The sequence below is a fragment of the Mus musculus genome, chromosome 4 (genome assembly GCF_000001635.26).
Source record: "Mus musculus strain C57BL/6J chromosome 4, GRCm38.p6 C57BL/6J".
NCBI classification, from domain to species: Eukaryota; Metazoa; Chordata; class Mammalia; order Rodentia; family Muridae; genus Mus; species Mus musculus.
Genome location: NC_000070.6, coordinates 154799157 through 154810686, shown reverse-complemented (window position 1 = coordinate 154810686; position 11530 = coordinate 154799157). Strand labels below are relative to the sequence as shown.

The 11530-nt window shown below is 49.1% G+C and overlaps 1 annotated feature.

Moving 5' to 3' along the window:
- Positions 7537 to 8786: an enhancer, noted in NCBI's record as "VISTA enhancer mm1090". NCBI's record gives its function as "enhancer in: limb[5/8] | branchial arch[8/8] | nose[8/8] | facial mesenchyme[8/8]" and the evidence as "EXISTENCE:transgenic organism evidence [ECO:0001131][PMID:17130149]".

The window sequence follows — 11530 nt, the reverse complement described above, 5'->3', positions numbered from 1 at the left end:
AGCCTTCCTTTCAGAAGCCTGACTTCCTTCTTGTCAGACCTGGGTTTTGTAATCATGAACGAGGGTCCCAGATCAAGGGTTCTGAATTTAAGATCGGAAGTCCGGGTATATGAGGCGTTATCCTGGTGGTTTGACTGGCTGGCCGGTGGGAGGGAGGGGCACAGATATTGGGGATCAGGAGGGGTCTGGCCACCCAGAAGTCACCAGGACACTCCCTGGAATCTGAGAATCACCTGACAAAATTCCTGAAGCTGATAGACGTTTTCACCCCGGGCTCTCAGCTGATTATTGAGCACCTGACTAAGGGGAGTTCTGGCTACTGTTTCTGTTCCCGTACCTACTAAGACATTGCTTCCCAGACTGGGCCACAGCCAACCTGAGCCCTGGAACTAAAGCCCACAGAGCCACTGAAAACTCTGACTACAAGCCCAGCTCTCTCCCTGGCTGTAATTCTTCCTTTTGGGCTCTGGGCTCCTGTTTCTTGAAGGACATCCCTGGGTCACTGGTCTCAGCCACTGGTGAGGTGGGCTTTTGGCAGCCGAGTGCTAGCGCTCTCTCTCTCTCTCTCTCTCTCTCTCTCTCTTTCTGTATGAAAAAGGTTGCTATGTATCCACTAATGTGAAGTTTAAGATTAATTATGATTCCCACAGAAACCCCATTATGTAAAACATCATTTTCCCTGGAAGGGCCTCACTGTGGTCTGGAGGTGCCTCACCCCACCGCCCCCTCCCCCATCTCCAGGGTACTCTCCCCCATCTGTTAGGAACTTTGTCAGATGCAAGCACGGAGCCCCTGAGCAGGAGAAACCCCTGTCCCCACCACATGCCTAGAGTCAGCAGCAAGGTGCCTTTCAAAACCTTGCAGAGGCTGAGAAAGAATCATAACTCCATTAATGATGGCGCAGAGCACATTGCCTTGCTTTAGTCATGGGACAGACAGACTGTGAAGACAGACCCAGGGTACAGAGCCTTTGGCACACAACCCTGTCTGCTTTATCAGGGCCAGCCTTTGTCCCCCTGACCAGTGCCTGCCCATGTCCTGAGGGGCAGGTTGGAGTCAGCGGCTCTGCTCTGTGACTCAGAATCCTCCGTTTTGTTGCTGTTGGGAACTCTGCACAGGAGAGGGCAACTTTGTTCTGTGGACAGTGTTGCCTTGGGGCCAGAGGACTGTGAGCACAGAAGAGGGAGTCAGGGGGTGGCCTGGAGGGAACAGAGTAACCGTGTCCACTGCTTTTAGTCACTGTTCTGTTGCTGTGAAGAGGCACCATGACCAAGACCGCTCTTATAAAAGAAAGCATCTAAGTGAGGCTTGCTTACAGTTTCAGAGACCATTGTCATCGTGGTAAAGCAGGAGTTAACTGTTACACCCTGGTCTGCAGGCTGAGAGGGAGTGAGCCTGGGCCTGGAACAGGCTTTTGAAACCTCAAAGCCCACCCATGGTGACACAGTTCCTCCAATATGGCCTCCCTTCCTCATCCTTCTAATCCTTTAGAATGGTGTCTTTCCCTGGTGACTAAACATCCAAATCTATGAGCCCATTGGGAATTCTCACCCCAACTACCACACTCACAGGAAGAGCAAGGCAGGCAAAGTCCCTGCTCATTTTAACGCACAGATAAAATGTGTCCAGAAATGACAGTGGAGACCCTGTGGTCACAGGGTGTTCCCCTCAGTGTGCTGCTTAGGCAGGGAGTGTGCACGGCACATGACTCTTTCACATTCACAGGCTCATGGGTCTGTGTGTGCTGGGAATGATTAATGCTTTTTCAGTAAGTTGAAGAGCCATGAGTCCATGGTGACAGTCATTCTACAGGGGGAGGTGGCAAGATCCCAGGATAGCGAAAGGAATTGAAGGAGGTAGTTACATGTGCAGAAGTGTAAAGGGAGAGGGAAGTGTGTGTACGCCCAACCTCAGACACCACCAACGCCATCACAGCACATAGGCTGTCCCACCCACAGTGGCTTCACTGTGGTTATTAATTTGCATTTCTTGGTGATTGGTGACGTTGAGTGCTTTTTCACCCAAACGTCAGCCGTTTGCATGCTTTCTTTTGAGAAATGTCTGTTTAGGTCCTTCGCCCATTTTTAAATTAGGTCATTTGTTTTCTGGCTGTTGAACTGAGTTTCTTGTATATGTTGGATGTCTGCCCCTTCACAGATGTTGTGCTATTTGCAAATGTCTTCTCTTGTTTGTCAGACAGTTTCTTTACTTGGTGGATCATTTCCTTTGTTGGGCAGAAGTTTCCTGGTTTGATGCGACCCCTTTTTAGTTGGGTATCTCTAGTTACTCATGGTTTCTGAAAAGAAAACCAGGCTGGGGAAATGACTCAGTGGGTAAAACACTTGGCGTGTAAGCATGAGGGTCCTGAGTTCAAACACCCAGGATTCAGTTGAATCTGTTACAAAATGGGCTCTCTGGAAACATTTAGGCTCAAATGACTTTTGTGAACCATTATGCTATTAGAAACAGGGAGGGGACACCACAGGGGCATATGTATGATGTTGTCACATGAGTATAAAATGCTCCCATAGGCTCAGAGGGTTGCTGGTCTCCAGATAGCAGCACTGTTGAGTCTCTCTCTCTCTGCATCTGTGTCTTTCTGTTTGTCTCTCTGTTCTCCTATCTCCTCTTTCTCTCTCTCCCACCCATATATGTGTGTATATCTTTCTGTCTGTCTCTGTCTCTGTCCCTCTCAGTCTGTCTGTTCCTCTATGTCTCTGTCTCTGTCTCTCTCTGACTCTTTCTCTGTCTGTCTGTCTCTGTCTCTGTCTCTCTCTGACCGTCTCTGTCTCTGTCTCTGTCTGTCTGTCTGTCTATCTGTCTGTCTGTCTGTCTGTCTGTCTGTCTTTCTCTCTCCTCCCTCTCTGTCTCTCTCCTTGGCTTTCATGTGGTGAGCATCCTGGTTCCACTATGATATTCTGCAATAGGGAGAAGCAGCCGAGGTCAGGGAGACTGTGGACTGAAACCTCTTTAACTCTAGACAAGATTTCTTTCTTACTTAAAACAGTTTTTCTTGGGTACCCTGTCACAGTGGTGGAAGGCTGGCTAACACTAAGATGGTCTTGGAATGGGGACATAGGTTCCTCCCTTAACCCAGCCTTGCATCTTGGCTTCACTGCCACGTTCTTCCTGATGCCCACTGGGCTGAGCTGTCCAGCTTGAGCGATCCACTATCATGGCCTTTGCTTCTTCTAGGAGATTAGCATGGTCCCTGAGGTTCCCACAACCTTCCCTAATGGAAGGAAAGAGTCACAGAGAAAACCTCCGACTTTAATCTTTTCTCCCCATTCCAGTCCCTAGTGACCTGCAGAATCTGTATCAATAGAGAAAGATCCTGCTGGGGCTTAGTCTGAGAGGAATTTGAGCTCAGTCTCCTTGAAATTCACAGAAGTCATTTGTGCCCCTACCCCTCCAAGAGAATGTGGCTCTTTTGGGTTGGTGTGGGCTGATAGTCCTGGGGACCCCTCAACCCTGGACAATTTGGGACAGCTGACCACCCCATATCTGCCTCCTTGTCCTCCTTGTCTGCTGCTCTGAAGGCATGTTCTGGAGCTCAGAATAGGGAAGGAGATTACCCTGTGCTGGCCCTGCCTGTGTACAGAAGCTTAGCTGACTCTTGTTCTTTGGGTGTTAGCTGGAGACTTTCTCCTTAGGGCTCTCCACCTGCCCCTCTTGACGTATACTCTGTCGCGTCTCTTAGGCTTGCTGATAAAGCTCATGTTGGGAGATGCAGGCACTGGTTTCCATCTCTTCAGTTCTGTGGGCTCCTGGGATCTGTTTAGCCAGCACCGTGGCCAGTAGAGCATATAGGTCTCATCTCGGGGCAGCAGTGCTGAGTCCCAGGAGGGAGGGTGAAGCTCACTGTGCCTTGAGTGGCCTGACGTGAGTCTTAGTCTTGCACTGGGAATCAGCATGCAAAGACAAGCTTGGGGTACCTGCTAATAGCACATCCAGCTCATTGTGCCGTGGCGTGTCGAAGCTGGTTGTAGCACCTCTCCAGTTGTAAGGCTCTTTCAGCCCTTGAACTTGTCAGTCCCAGTAGAGCTGTGATTGCTCAGAGGATGGGCAGTGGTCTGCCGTGGGACAAGCATCTTGCTACATTCACTCTGCGTAGCCACCACAAAGACCTGTCTCCAAGGCTTGATTTGAACACTGGGCAAGAAGAATCCAGACAAAGGTTTCCCATATCTGGTGCCACAGAAGGGATGGAGACATGGGAGGGGATAGATGGGGGCGTCTTAGCTTCTGTGAGGACATTGTCTGTGCCATGTGTCTAGAACTTTGCACTGTCTATTCAGATGCCAAAGCACCTAATAGGGCTAGAACCCCTCCCTGGGTTTAGGAATAGTGTACAGGGCTTTACTTCATCTTTCTTTTTGGTTATCTTATTGAGACATCCTTTAGTACTAAAATTATCCACTGAAATGTATTCTATTAGGGTGGCTAATTAATAGCCAGAAAGGCAAAATGCAAAACCATACTCCAAGCAGTAAGTATTAAGTGTAGTTAGGCTGTAGAAAAACTGTATCTCCTTCATATTGCTGAGGGAGATGGGTAACAAAGAAGCCAGGACAGAAGACAGCACGGTGTTCTCTCAAAAATAGCGAACAGAACTACCATGCGTGTGTGCCAGCAATCCTATTCTTTGGGTATGCACACACCAAAAAAGGCCCGAAAGGTGTCTCTCAGGCATGTTATCAGCACAGCTTCTAACACCAAAAGGAAGAAGCAATCTAAATGTCCTTGAGTAGGTAAGTAGAAAGGCAACCTGCATGGAGTCACTCAGCACTGCATGGAATATTACTCAGCAAGGGACTCACATCACAAGCTTCAACATGGAAAAGCTTTAAGTAAGAACACTAAGGATTTACAGAAACAAAAGACAGGCAGCAGAAGCTGAGGACTTCATGTTTAATGGGGACAGAGTTCCAGCTTGGGAAGATGCAAGACTCTGGAGATTGAAGGGTAGTCCTATAACATGAATGTACTGTTTGTTTGTTTGTTGAGATAGGGCCATGTTACAAAGTTCTGACTGACCCAGCGCACACTATATGGCCCTGCTTGGCTTTAGACTCTGGATAATTCTCTTGCCTTAGTTTCCCAAGAGTGAGATTACAGATGTTCATGGTCATGCTTGGCATTTGTGGATGGACTTAATGCCACTGGACTGTTTACTTAAGAATGGCCAGTGTAGTAACTTTAAAATTCTGTTTATTTTATGTGTATGGGTGTTTCGCCCATAGGTATGTTTGTGCATCACATGCGTGCAGACCCTGAGAGTGTCAGATCATCTGGAACTGGAGTTACAGACTGTTGTGGGTCATGTTGTGGGAGCTGGGAACCAAACCCAGTGCTCTGAAAGAGCAGCCAGTGTTCCTAATTGCTAAGCTATCTTGCCAGTCCTAGATACAGTAACTTTTATGTGTATTTTTTTAACCACAATTATACAATGTATCCAGTTAACTGTCCAGCTCTCTGAATTTTCTGTCCTTCAAGTTACATACTTGGCCAAATCCCTTGAAAGTTCTTCCTTCCCCTCCACCGCAGGCACCCCAAGGTCAGATTCCCACCATTTTGGATGAGTTTACATTCTTTTGGAGTTTTACAGGAGTCTAAGTGTGTCCGCTGAAGTCCGGATCCTTTTTCACAGTGTAATTGGTTTTTGATGCACTTGTGTAACTAGGTGCCGGCAAGTTTCTATTATTAAACAGTCATCCTGCCTGCCTGTGATGCACACATTGTATCTCAGAATCTCTGTGGCTCCCAACTTCTGAGCAGAATCAGTCCCACCATGGGCTTGGTTCTGCCAGATGGGTCCGGAGTGGAGTGTGGCAGAGCCTGGAGGCTAGAGAAGTGTCTAACAGACGGGAGGGACTTCTTGTGGGGTTGCTACATACTGCTAACTCAGGTCATGACTAGAAATGTGCTGCTGGCCATTCCTTTATCTGTTCCCTACCTGGCCAGGGGAGGGAGCCAAGGCCCCATATACACGTGGGAAAGCCAGACTTGGGACTAACTATATGATCAGCCTAGGGTTTCCAGGAAGGAGATACTATATAGCTCAATGGGCTTGGGACCCAGGAGGTGCCTACAACATATATCTTTATGCTGTTCAGGGCTTCCTTAGGCTCACATGTGTGTGTGTGCATGCACTGGTGTGTGTGTGTGTGTGTGTGTGTGTCTGACCTCACCTTCAGTTTCACAACTTATCTGGGAAGTCAGTATCTAGAACCCAGAACTCTACACCCTGCTCTGATTGGTGGAGGAATAGGCTTCCTAAGTTGATGGGGAAGCAGGGGTCTTGGTGGGACTTTCCCATGGGACCTTTTTGCCCTGTAGCTGCTGTGGAGAGGCTTTGCCTGGCTTCTGAAGGCTCTGCTGAGGGTGGAGGTGGGTGATGGCGTCATGACGGCCTCATGGTCAATCAATGAGGAGGTCATCAAGCAGGGTGAGCTCTTGCTCAAGATCCTCAGAGGGGCCTCACAGGACTTTGATAATGATGTCTTTTTATAGACATTAAAAAATTTTTTTAATGTTAATAGATTTTGTGTGTGTGTAAGTGTTGTATGTTGTCTCTACATGCACTGGTGTTGTGCACATGCACTGGTGTGTGTGTGTGTGTGTGTGTGTGTGAATGTGTATGTGTGTGTACATGCATTGGTGTGTGTATGTGAGTGTGTGTGTGTGAGAATGTGTGTGTATGTGAGTGTGTGTGAGTGAGTGTGAGAGTGTGTGTATGTGTGTGAGTGTATGTGAGTGTGTATATGGGAGTGTGTGAGAGTGTGTGTGTGTATGTGAGTGAGTGTGTGAGTGTGTATGTATGTGAGTGTGTGTGTATGAGTGTGTGAGTATGTGTATATGAGTGTGTGAGTGTGTGTGTATGTGAGTGTGTGTATATGAGTATGTGTGAGCATGTATGTGACTGTGTGAGTATGTGAGCGTGTATGAGTGTGTGTATATGAGTGTGTGTGAGTGTGTGTGAGTGTGTGAGTGTGAGAATGTGTGTGTATGTGAGTGTGTGTGAGTGAGTGTGAGAGTGTGTGTATGTGTGTGAGTGTATGTGAGTGTGTATATGGGAGTGTGTGAGAGTGTGTGTGTGTATGTGAGTGAGTGTGTGAGTGTGTATGTATGTGAGTGTGTGTGTATGAGTGTGTGAGTATGTGTATATGAGTGTGTGAGTGTGTGTGTATGTGAGTGTGTGTATATGAGTATGTGTGAGCATGTATGTGACTGTGTGAGTATGTGAGCGTGTATGAGTGTGTGTATATGAGTGTGTGTGAGTGTGTGTGAGTGTGTGAGTGTGAGTGAGCATGTAGGTTACAGGTCAGTATCTGTGTCATTCTTTATTACTTTCCTCCTTACTTTCCGAGATAGAATCTCTTTGGAGCCCTCTGATTTGGCTTTACTAATTGACCAGCAAGCCCGAGGGATCTCCCTCCTACTCACCGCTGCCCCTCCATAGTGCCACTATGTCAAGCTTTTTACATGGGGGTTGAGGGTTAAACTTAGGCCTTCATGGAAGTACTTCACTGCCTCATCAGTTGGCCTGTGGTCTGGGGACTGGTCAGCTCAGACCCTCCCTCCTCACCCACGGGGTCACCCTGTGGTGGTCCATTTCGTTGCTTTCTCTCCCGTAGTTCTGGAATTTGGGCCCAGATGTCTTCATTAACTAATGATTATTTCAGTTTCTTTAGAAAAAAAAAAACTAATCAGAGACATCCCAAGCTGCCAATCTGAGGTTTGATCAGCCACGATAACCAGCGTGCCCACACGGTGCTGGTGGGATTCCAGCCTGGAGCACGGAAACTTGACATTCTCGACAGCCTGGAAATGTAGGATTTCCGTTTGCCTTGTAATGTGGAGCCAGCTCAAGGGACCCCCATCTCCCACTTTGCAGCCCTCCAGCGGGGGGCCTCTTGGGACCATATGGCTTGGCGGTGGGGTAATGTGCTCTCTGGGGATACTCGATGCCCCTCTTCCCTCTTTGCTCCTCCAGGATGCTTCCAGAGCCCTTTCTGGGCTCCCCAGCCTGCAGGTTGCAAGCAGGGGATCTGAGGCCCAGGGCTGGCAGTGCCGGCCCCCTCCCCCTCGGAGCTCACCGGTTCTGCGCTATCATGCCCTCTATCGCCTTTGTGTGAAACGTAACCCACAAAATGCTTTCGTGGTAACCTTATCCATCGGCAGCCAGCGATAGCATCTTGCGGCCCGTGACGGGCAGGAACTCGAAAGCATGGAGTTAATAACGCAGACTTTCAAAAAATGAGGCTGGCAGAGGGAGACGAGGGCGGGAATAAAGGGGGCCGGTGTGGTTGTAATTGGGACCATGTGAACTTCCTCGGAGGAGGATTAGGAGGAGAGACAGGCCTTGCCCGCGAAGATTAGTTTCAATTAGATGGGCTGGAGGCGAAAGGCCGGGCTCGGTGAAAGATTAAAACAAGAAGGAGAAAGTTTCCGCGGCGGAGGCTCCGGGCCTGCAGCAGGGGCCGGCGAGATCCGCTAATTGAAGGCAAAGCGTGCACCGGGCTCGGAAGAACGCCCATTAATTGATTCGATGCTGGTCTGCTCCTAGGCCTTTCCCGCTCACCCCCATTCTTAACTTACTTCCAGATACTCATTTGTGTTTGAAATCAGGGGGGTGGGGCAGGGCCTGCCCTGCCTGAGCCCCTCAGGTAGGGGGAGGTGAGAAGGGCTGTGGTCAGTGGGCCAGACACCAGCCTGGTCATTTGGGGGTTCTTTCCTCTGCCTGGGGCCACTGGGTTTCCCAAGTGGAGGTGTGAAGGTTTATCCTGGCTGCACTCGATCAGCCACCATCAGGCTCCTGAGAGGCTTCAGTGGGACCCTCAAACAGACTGTGCCTCTGGGCTTGGGGTTTCTCTATGCTTTCAGAGCTAACCTGTATTTCTCCTTCCATGTTTCCATCTACCTACCCCCCTCACTGCCCTCCCATTCACTCAACCGTTCACCTTTCCAAAATCATGAATTCACCTTTAACCCTCTTCTCCAGTTCTCCTTCTTTCTTAACCTCTGGCCTCTATTCCTTTGAAAACAGCTTTCTCAATAAACATGTCTCCATTCGAATGTTTTCCGTCCTATGCTCTGAGTCCCCATGCATGGCTGGTGACTTGAAGCGCCATCTTGAATACTTGGGCTGAGGACAGGAGGGTGACACCCCTCTCTCTCTAGTCCCATGTTGTCTCCCCTTTTCCTTTGAGACCCAGCTATCTGCCAGGTGGTCTCCTCTATCCCAAAACCATCCGTATTTTCTTCCAGATGTTATGGAAAGGTGAAAACTATGACACGTGAGGAACTTCAGAGAGAGGAGGAGCCAAGAGCCGAGGGGTATATGGTGCCGGTGGCTCTGAAGGAGCCTGGTTCTTGGGTCTTGAGTTCTAGCTCCAGAGAGGAAGGAACAGGGATTGTCCAGGGGATGGTGTGACCTCTGTTGTCCTTGTTTCTTAAAGAGGCAGAAAAGAAACCTGGTCCCAATTCATGGTCCACAGATTCAGTCCTGCCTTCCACCTGATGAGGTACAGAGTCCAGGGGATGGCTGTGCTCTGCTGCAGGGTGCTCTCAGCAACATCCTATCCTGGCTTGGGGGTCCAAGCCAGGTGGCCAGGTGTGGCCAGCAGAATGCATTTCACAGGGAGGCCAGCTGCTTCTAGGCCTTTCCTGGACAGCTCCCCTCCAGGGCCTCAGAGCACGTTGTGTGTGCGTGTGTTTTATAAATCCTTCCCATTGTAATGACAGCTAAATTATGGAAAATGCATTTTCACAGCTGGTGAGAAAACCCATTAGCATTAATCAAGGACCAGGCCTCGTTGGGGATTCTCAGGCTGGGGCTCTGTTGGTAAAGTTATGGACGTGCTAAATAGTCATTAGTGGTACTCGTTTGCAACGGACCAATCTTTCATCTCACAGCACGTGGGTGCCTCCCTGCCTGTGACTGAGGGTGGAGCTCTATGCAGGGCTTCTGTGGCTGCTGTGGTCTCCACCTTGGTGTGGGTGGGGCCCAGGGGAGACTGTCATGGTGATGGCTATGGAGCCAGTTCAGTCACACTAAGGAGAGGTGGCCCCCTCTGTCCCTGTACCAGTGGCCCTGATGGCACCAGGCAGGCCTGTATAGAAGTCATGCAACCAGGAGCCTCACTGTCCTCTGGGCTCCTTGTATTCTGGGGGTCCATGGTCCCAAACTGACACATGTCTCTGAGCTGGACAGCCCAGTGTAGCACAGAGAATCTGGCTTGTGGGTGTAGAGTAATGGCTGAGCTGCCAGCGGAATCAAGTCTGAACACTTAGCGCTGGTCCTTGGTCCTTAAGTTCTAGCTATGAACCAGGGCACCAGAGAGGAACTGGAACTGCCCAAAGGATGGTCTGGCTCCTGCTGTCATGCCAGGGTAACTTTTTATGTGTGTGCTGTATGTGTTCATGGGCACATATGTGCACATACCACTGTGAGTACCCTTGAAGGCCTGAAGAGAACACTGGGTGTCTTCACACCTCTGCCGTATCTCCCTGAGACAGGGCCTCTCACTGAATGTAGACTCACTGATCCAGCTAGGCTGACTAACCCACTAGTATCCGGGATCCGCCCATCTCTCCCTCCCACTGCTGGGATTATATGTGCATCCCGCCACTTCTGGCTTTTACGTGATTTTACAATTGTGAACTTGGCTCCTCATGATGGCTCAGCAATCGTTCTCACTACTGAGCCATCTCCCCAGCTCCTGGGGAACTTTTAAGACAGTGTTTTATACTGAAACAACTTCAGAGAGCATAAAGAAAAAGAATAGCTGGTTTAATTCCAGTATCCCACACTTCTGGGGTTTCTCACCAATATTCGTCAACGAAGGTGACTCACAGAAACATGTTAGTTAGATCCAGGTAGGTGGCTTTTCAGGGCAGCCAGTTGGTCCTTCCAAAGACTGACTGTCTTGATATCTTCAAGGAATCTTTGTTACAATGAGGGTCAGCGTTGTGGAAGTCATAGGAAGGCATACAGTATGTCAAATACCCATGAGGCAAAGTAGCCACTGGCTCCCCGATCCTAGACTCTCCCCTTTCTTCCTCCCCATCAACACTGGGGTCTATGTTCTTGTCCAGTTCTCTAGCTTTGTCAGAGCCTTCCCCACATTCTTCCTATGGACGTATAGATATATGCATATAAATGAGTTAGTGTATACCCACACATATACATGCACAGATAGACATACCTGTATATAGATAGGTATGTCAATACATGACTACAGTCTGCACACACACACACACACACACACACAATCTATATAGGCATGCACTTGTAGTGACTTGTGCACACAGACTGGTACATGTACTTGGTCACATAGGGGCAGGTGTCCGCTCCCTTTTACTAGTTCAATATACCAAGGGCCTACAAGGTCACCCAGCAGCATAAGAACAGCAGCATCCTAGATGTCCATCATCCTGTAAGGAAGAACAGCCATCCCAGAGGTGGGGAAGGGAGCCTGGAACATCTTGTAGTGTCCAAAAAGAAGGAAACAGTTGAGTATAGACT